Genomic DNA, 5,838 nt, shown 5'->3' with positions numbered 1-5,838 from the left:
AGGAACTCTTCTAGCCCTAACAACCAGTTGAGACCCAAACACAAGTACATTTCTATACACTGGCAAATGAATCATCCAAAACTGAAATTGTGAGAACAACTAAATGCAGACCACATTACATTTCAAATACAACACTGCAGACCTACAGGACAGCAGAAGGGAATCTACATGACTTCTTAGATACAAAACTAAAAGCTTGAAGAAATAAAAGAAAAATAGAACAATGAAAAGAAGACAAAGCAGTAACTGTAGCCTTCAGTCTCTCTGTAGCCCAGGCTGGCCTCAAACTCAAAGCAACACTATTGCCTCAGCATCCTGGGTGCTGTTACAGGCCTGAAAGCTACACTCAGCTTCCTCTGATAGTTTAGTTCAGTTTCTGCAAATATTATTATCTGTAAAAGAATTCAAGTTTATTGAATAAAAAACACACAAACTATAAAGCAAAATAAGTTGCCAAAGGGGTTTAAATAATGCAATTTAAGAAATCTAGAATCATACAGTTGGTTTAAATTTGAAAGCATTAAATACTAAAAAAAAAAAAAGGTCGCATTACATCACACAGATTCATATGCAGCTGTCAATTATAGAAAACACAAAGCTGTTCTATGATCCTAACAAAGGTATCCTTTCCTTCACCAGAACAAAATCCAGTTAGGCTATTACATTTAAAAATGTTAACACCAAAACACTTTAAACGAACTCTCTTCATGCTTAAGAAAAAGCTATTCATTTTTTCATTTTCTATTCTTGCCCAAACTTTTAATTCTTCCCAGTGGAACCAAACCCTCCCGAACCCCGTTCTGTGTCATCCAGCACCTGAACTTCTTGTATGTCTGGATAAAAAAAATCCGTTCACAAATAAGCTGTGCAATCCGATCGCCCTGTTTTACTTCAAACTTCTCTTTCCCAAAATTAAACAATACAAAACCAACATTTCCTCTATAATCTTCATCTATAACACCAGCTCCTACATCAATGAAGTGTTTTACAGCCAAGCCAGAGCGTGGAGCTACTCTTCCATAGCATCCAGGAGGAACAGCTATCTGAATGCCGGTTTTCACAATACCTTTCTCCTTGGGTGGCACCGTATAGTCATAGGCACTGTACAAGTCGTAGCCGGCGGCCAGCGTGGACCCTCGGGTGGGGGCCGTGGCGTGCTCCGAAAGCCGCACTAAGCAGAGTCGCGAGGCGCCCTCCTCGGTAGGCCGACCTGCTTGCTGGGGGAGACGGCGATGACCTCGTTGGAGCACCGCACACCTACGGGAGAGCAGCCTAGCGGAGGTGAGGGACCGGGAGAGCGAGAGCCTCCTTTTCATTTCTGATTTTGTTAATTTGGGACTTCTCTTTTTTGTTTGCTTAATCAGTTTGGCCAGAGATTGTCAATCTTGTTTATTTTTTCAAAGAACCAGCTCTCCCTTTCATCGATTTTTTAATTGTTTTCTTAGTTTCCCATTCATTAGCTTCTGCTATAATCTTGATTATTTCTTTCTGTATAGAGCTCTTTGGCTTGGTTTCCTCTTGTTTTTCCAGTGACTTTAGGTGGACAGTCAGGTTATTGATTTAGGATTTCTCTGTCTTTGTAATGAAAGCATTTAGGGCTATGAGTTTTTCCCTTATGACTGCCTACATTGTGTCCCATAGATTTGATAGGTTGTGTTTTCATTAACATTCAGTGCTAGGAGTTTTATTCTCTTTTGATTTCTTTCACCCCCACATTCATCCTTTAAAAGTGTGTTGTTTAGTCTCCAGGAGTTGGAGTTCTTGATGTGTCTCTTGTTGTTAATTTCTATTTTTAAAGCATTGTGATCTGACATGCTGCAGGAAGTTACTTCAATTTTCCTGACTTTATGAAGGCATGCTTTATGGCCTAATATATGGTCAATTTTGGAGAAGGTTCAGTGGGCTGTAGAGTTGGGGTGGGAAGTTCTGTAGATATCCATTAGATCTAGTTGATCTATGATATTGTTGAGCTCTACTATTTCCCTGCTGATTTTCTGCCCAGAGGATCTGCTTATTGATGATAATGGAGTACTGAACTATCCAACTGTGATGGTGTTGGTGTTTACTTTCTGTTTTATTATTGAGTAGTTTTGTTTTATAAACTGTGTTGCTTCTGTGTTTGGTGCATATTATTTATGATTGTGATGTGCTCATGTTGTAATATTCTCTTGATGAGTAAGAAGTGGCTGTCTTTGTCCTTTTTGATTACTTTTGGTTTTGAAGCATATTTTATCAGATATTTGTATAGCAACATCTGCTTCTTTTTTCTTTTTGAGCTTGGAGTATCATTTCCAAACCTTTCACCCTGAGGAGGTGTCTGTCTTTAGTGGTGAGGTAGGTTTCTTAAAGACAGCAGACAGAAGGGCCCAGTTTTTTGATCCATCCTGATTACCTCTGTCTTTTGATGGGTGAGTTAAGATCATTAATATTTAAGGTTATTACTGTGAGGTTTTAATTAATTTCTGCATTGATGAGGTGTTTTATGGGGTTGGGTGCTTTCTTGTGTTATGTACTGTTTTGAGCATGGCCTATTTTAGTTATTGTGATCTTCCTCTTGTTGGACCTTGAGATTGGTTTTTTGACTGTTCTTTGTGAAGTATTCTCTGAAGTATTATCTGTAGTTTTGGCTTTGTGTTCATATAATCATAGAGTTGACTTTTTTCATTGAAAGTTTTTCTTTCACCATCTGCTATGAGGTATACTTTTGCTGGGTCAAGTAGCTTGGTTTGGAAGATACCATTTTTCAGACTTTGAAGTGTTCCATTCCAGGCCGTTTTGGTTTTCAGGGTTTCCATTGGGAAATCTTATTGTAATTCTGATGGAATTGCCTTTGTATGTTGTGAATTGCTTCTCTCTTACTGCTTTTAACACTCTTGTTGTTTTTGTTGTTAAGAGTTTTAACTATGATGTGTCTTGGAACATTTGTTCTTTAATCCTGTCTATTTGGTGTTCTGTGGGCTTCTTGTAACTGGATGGGCCTCTCTTTTGTGATATGTGGGAAATTTTCTTCAATAACTTTGTTGAGTATGTTCTCTATGCCTCTGGTCTGGATATCCTCACCTTCTGGTATACCCATGATCTGAATGTTTGATCACTGTAGGGTGTCTCACAGTTCCCATGTATTCTCTTCACTTGATTTTTTGAACTTAGCAAAGTTTTTGACCTCCCAATCAATTTATTCTGTCTTATCTTGCAGTTCAATGGTTGTGTGTTCCACATGAGTAACTCTATTGGTGAGTGGTTCTAAAGAGGATTTTATGCTGTCTATTTGTTTTTTGTTTTCTGTTTTATTATTTTGCATTGTGTCCATCTCTTTTTTGAGGTATGGTTTCAATTCAAGTTCTGATTTTCTTGATGCTTCCTGTAGTTCATTCTTGCATTTGATCCAGTCTTCATTAAGTTTAATCAACTCATTTTTGAGATCATCCGTTTCTTGACTTACCTTCAATTTATTCATATCTCTTTGTAGGGTTCTAAAATTTTCTTCAACTAAGTTAAGCCTACTACCAAAAGCTGAATGCTCTAGATGAGTCTGTTAAATTTCATTGATATGATTGTTAGTTCTTTAATAGTTTGCTTCAAGTTTAGCAATTTTATTTAAATCAGGGTCTCAGTTGTTCTGTTTTAATTTTGGGAATGACTTTCTATTGATATCTCTTTGATGTCATTGGAGGCTTCCATTGCAGGACTAGGCATCCTTGGTGGAGATCTCTCAGTTTTCTGAAGTTTGTTGGCTTTTCTTCATTGTCTACCCATTTTAGGAAGATTCTTTATTTTACTGAGAATTAAGCAAGTTTTTGTTCTTTGGCCTGTTCACTCTTGAACTTAGGAGAACAGGGATTTGGGTACTTAGTGGCCAGTCAGGATACCAAAGCAGAAGGCCCGATCCCACAACTCACACATGCGCCACTTTCCACAGCTCAAACACAGACCAGGCCTCCACAAGCAAGGCACAATTTGACCTACCTGGACCAGGGGACTAGAGGAGCAAGGGAAGAAGGATCTGGTCTACTTTGTGCCACACCCTCCAGCACACAGACCAGAGCAAGTGACCCTGACTGGGGATATGAGAGGAGACTGGAAATAGGGGTCTGGACTACTCACTCCAGACTGCTGTGCTAGTCCACACACTTTCCAAACAAGTAACTCAGACCCGATAAGTGAGAGGAGCCCAGATACAGGGGTCTGGCCTACTCACTCAAGTCTGCTGTACATGCAACACACTGTCAGAGAAAGGAATTCAGAAAAGGGAAAGTGGGAGGAACCCAGAAATGAGTCTGGCCTACTCACTCCAGACCTCTACACCTGCCCACACACTGTTCACACAAGGAACTCAGACTGGGGAGGTGGGAGGTGCTGGGCCCTTCCCTGGCAGGCAGGTAGTGCTGAGGAGGGACCAGGTCCACTGGTTCCTCCCAAGGGCTTGAGAAAGATGGTGAACATTGGAAGGACTCAGAACCTCTCCTAGTCACTGTAGAAAAACCACACTGAGTCGGGAGTCTTGTTGAAGCAGGAACTCGCTTTATTGTTACAAGCAGTTGCCTGTATAATGTTGGGAACAAAGCTGGAGATTATAGGATGGGGGAAAGGCAAGGGCCAATAGTATATGACTATTGAAATGATAATTCCAACTCCTGCATGGAAGTAGCAGGCCAGAAGCCATTAGGCATCTTGCTGAGTCCGAGGCAGATCACCAAATATTATCTAGGTTCAGGAAGTTCTACTAGGCCTCATGCTTAGGCCTTTCAAGGCCCAACATCTCCCCCTTTTGTTTTTGTAAGAGCATTAGTCACCATGGCTCCTGTCTTAGGTTGTCCCCCACTGGGGATCTTACCCATCACTGGCAACCAGGTGTTTCGATCACTGAGAAACCATACCATGGCCTGTCTTAGGCTGTCTCAGTCAGTCTGAGATCTTACCCATCACCAGTCACATGGAGGGCAGAGGAGGTGGCAGTGGGTCATCTGAGGAACTTAATTCCTGAGTTGCCAGCCTGTGATAATGTATCTCAACCTGATGGAGTTTTATTGCCTCTAGCCACTGGTGAATGAAGTGTGTAATTTTGCTAATTACACAAGGCCCAACAGTGAGAATAAGGAGGAGGGAAAGGAGGGGCCTAAGTAGAGGGAGGTGGTAGGGTAAGAAGCCATGTAAGCCTGTCCACGGTGGGCTGCCTGGGAGGTCCCACCAACTGTTCTCCACGTCCTCCTGGAGACTCTTAATCTTATCCTGGGTGATTCCTGATTTATTGGTGTAAAAGCCGCATTTTTTTTTCTGTAAAAACAAGCATATCCCTCCCTTTTCAGCTGTTAGTAGGTCTAGTCTCCTCCTGTTTTGTAGGACTGCCTCAGGCAGGGAATCTAGCTGTTGTTGGAGACAGGTCTCCCTCCGATATAATTAAAACAGGGCATGGGGAGGGCCTCATTTCCAGGAATGATATCTACATCTGGGAAAATGTAGAGGGAGATGGGAAAAATCAGGATTGAACCCCTTTAGAGTCACAGCATTTATAGCCTGTTGTACCTTATGAAAAGTTTGTTGATGACAAGGGGACAAAATTACCTGAGAGGAGAAGTTAAGATCCTTTATGAGGTCAAATAAAGGGGACAACTCTTCAGTAGTTATGGTTATCCAAGGCCTCACCCAATTAATTTATCCAAAGAGATTCTGGAGTTGAGGCAAGTTGTAAGAATCCTGAATATAAATTTGTGGTTTAACAGGTGAATCTGTATCGAGCCCTAGATCATGACATCAAAATCAAAGAGAGACTGATTGAGATTGGGAGGGGATATGATGGAGAATGGAATTTAAAGTGAGGAGGGAGGGAGGTTATTACCA

General features: G+C 41.1%; 1 pseudogene; it reads right to left on the bottom strand.

Moving 5' to 3' along the window:
* Positions 1-551: 551 nt before the first annotated feature.
* Positions 552-4,880, bottom strand: LOC101606495 (annotated as a pseudogene).
* Between the last annotated feature and the right edge of the window lie 958 nt (positions 4,881-5,838).

Source organism: Jaculus jaculus, chromosome 17 (genome assembly GCF_020740685.1).
Source record: "Jaculus jaculus isolate mJacJac1 chromosome 17, mJacJac1.mat.Y.cur, whole genome shotgun sequence".
In the NCBI taxonomy this organism is placed as follows: Eukaryota; Metazoa; Chordata; class Mammalia; order Rodentia; family Dipodidae; genus Jaculus; species Jaculus jaculus.
Note: the sequence above shows the minus strand (reverse complement) of the source record. Positions and strands in the feature narration are given on the sequence as shown.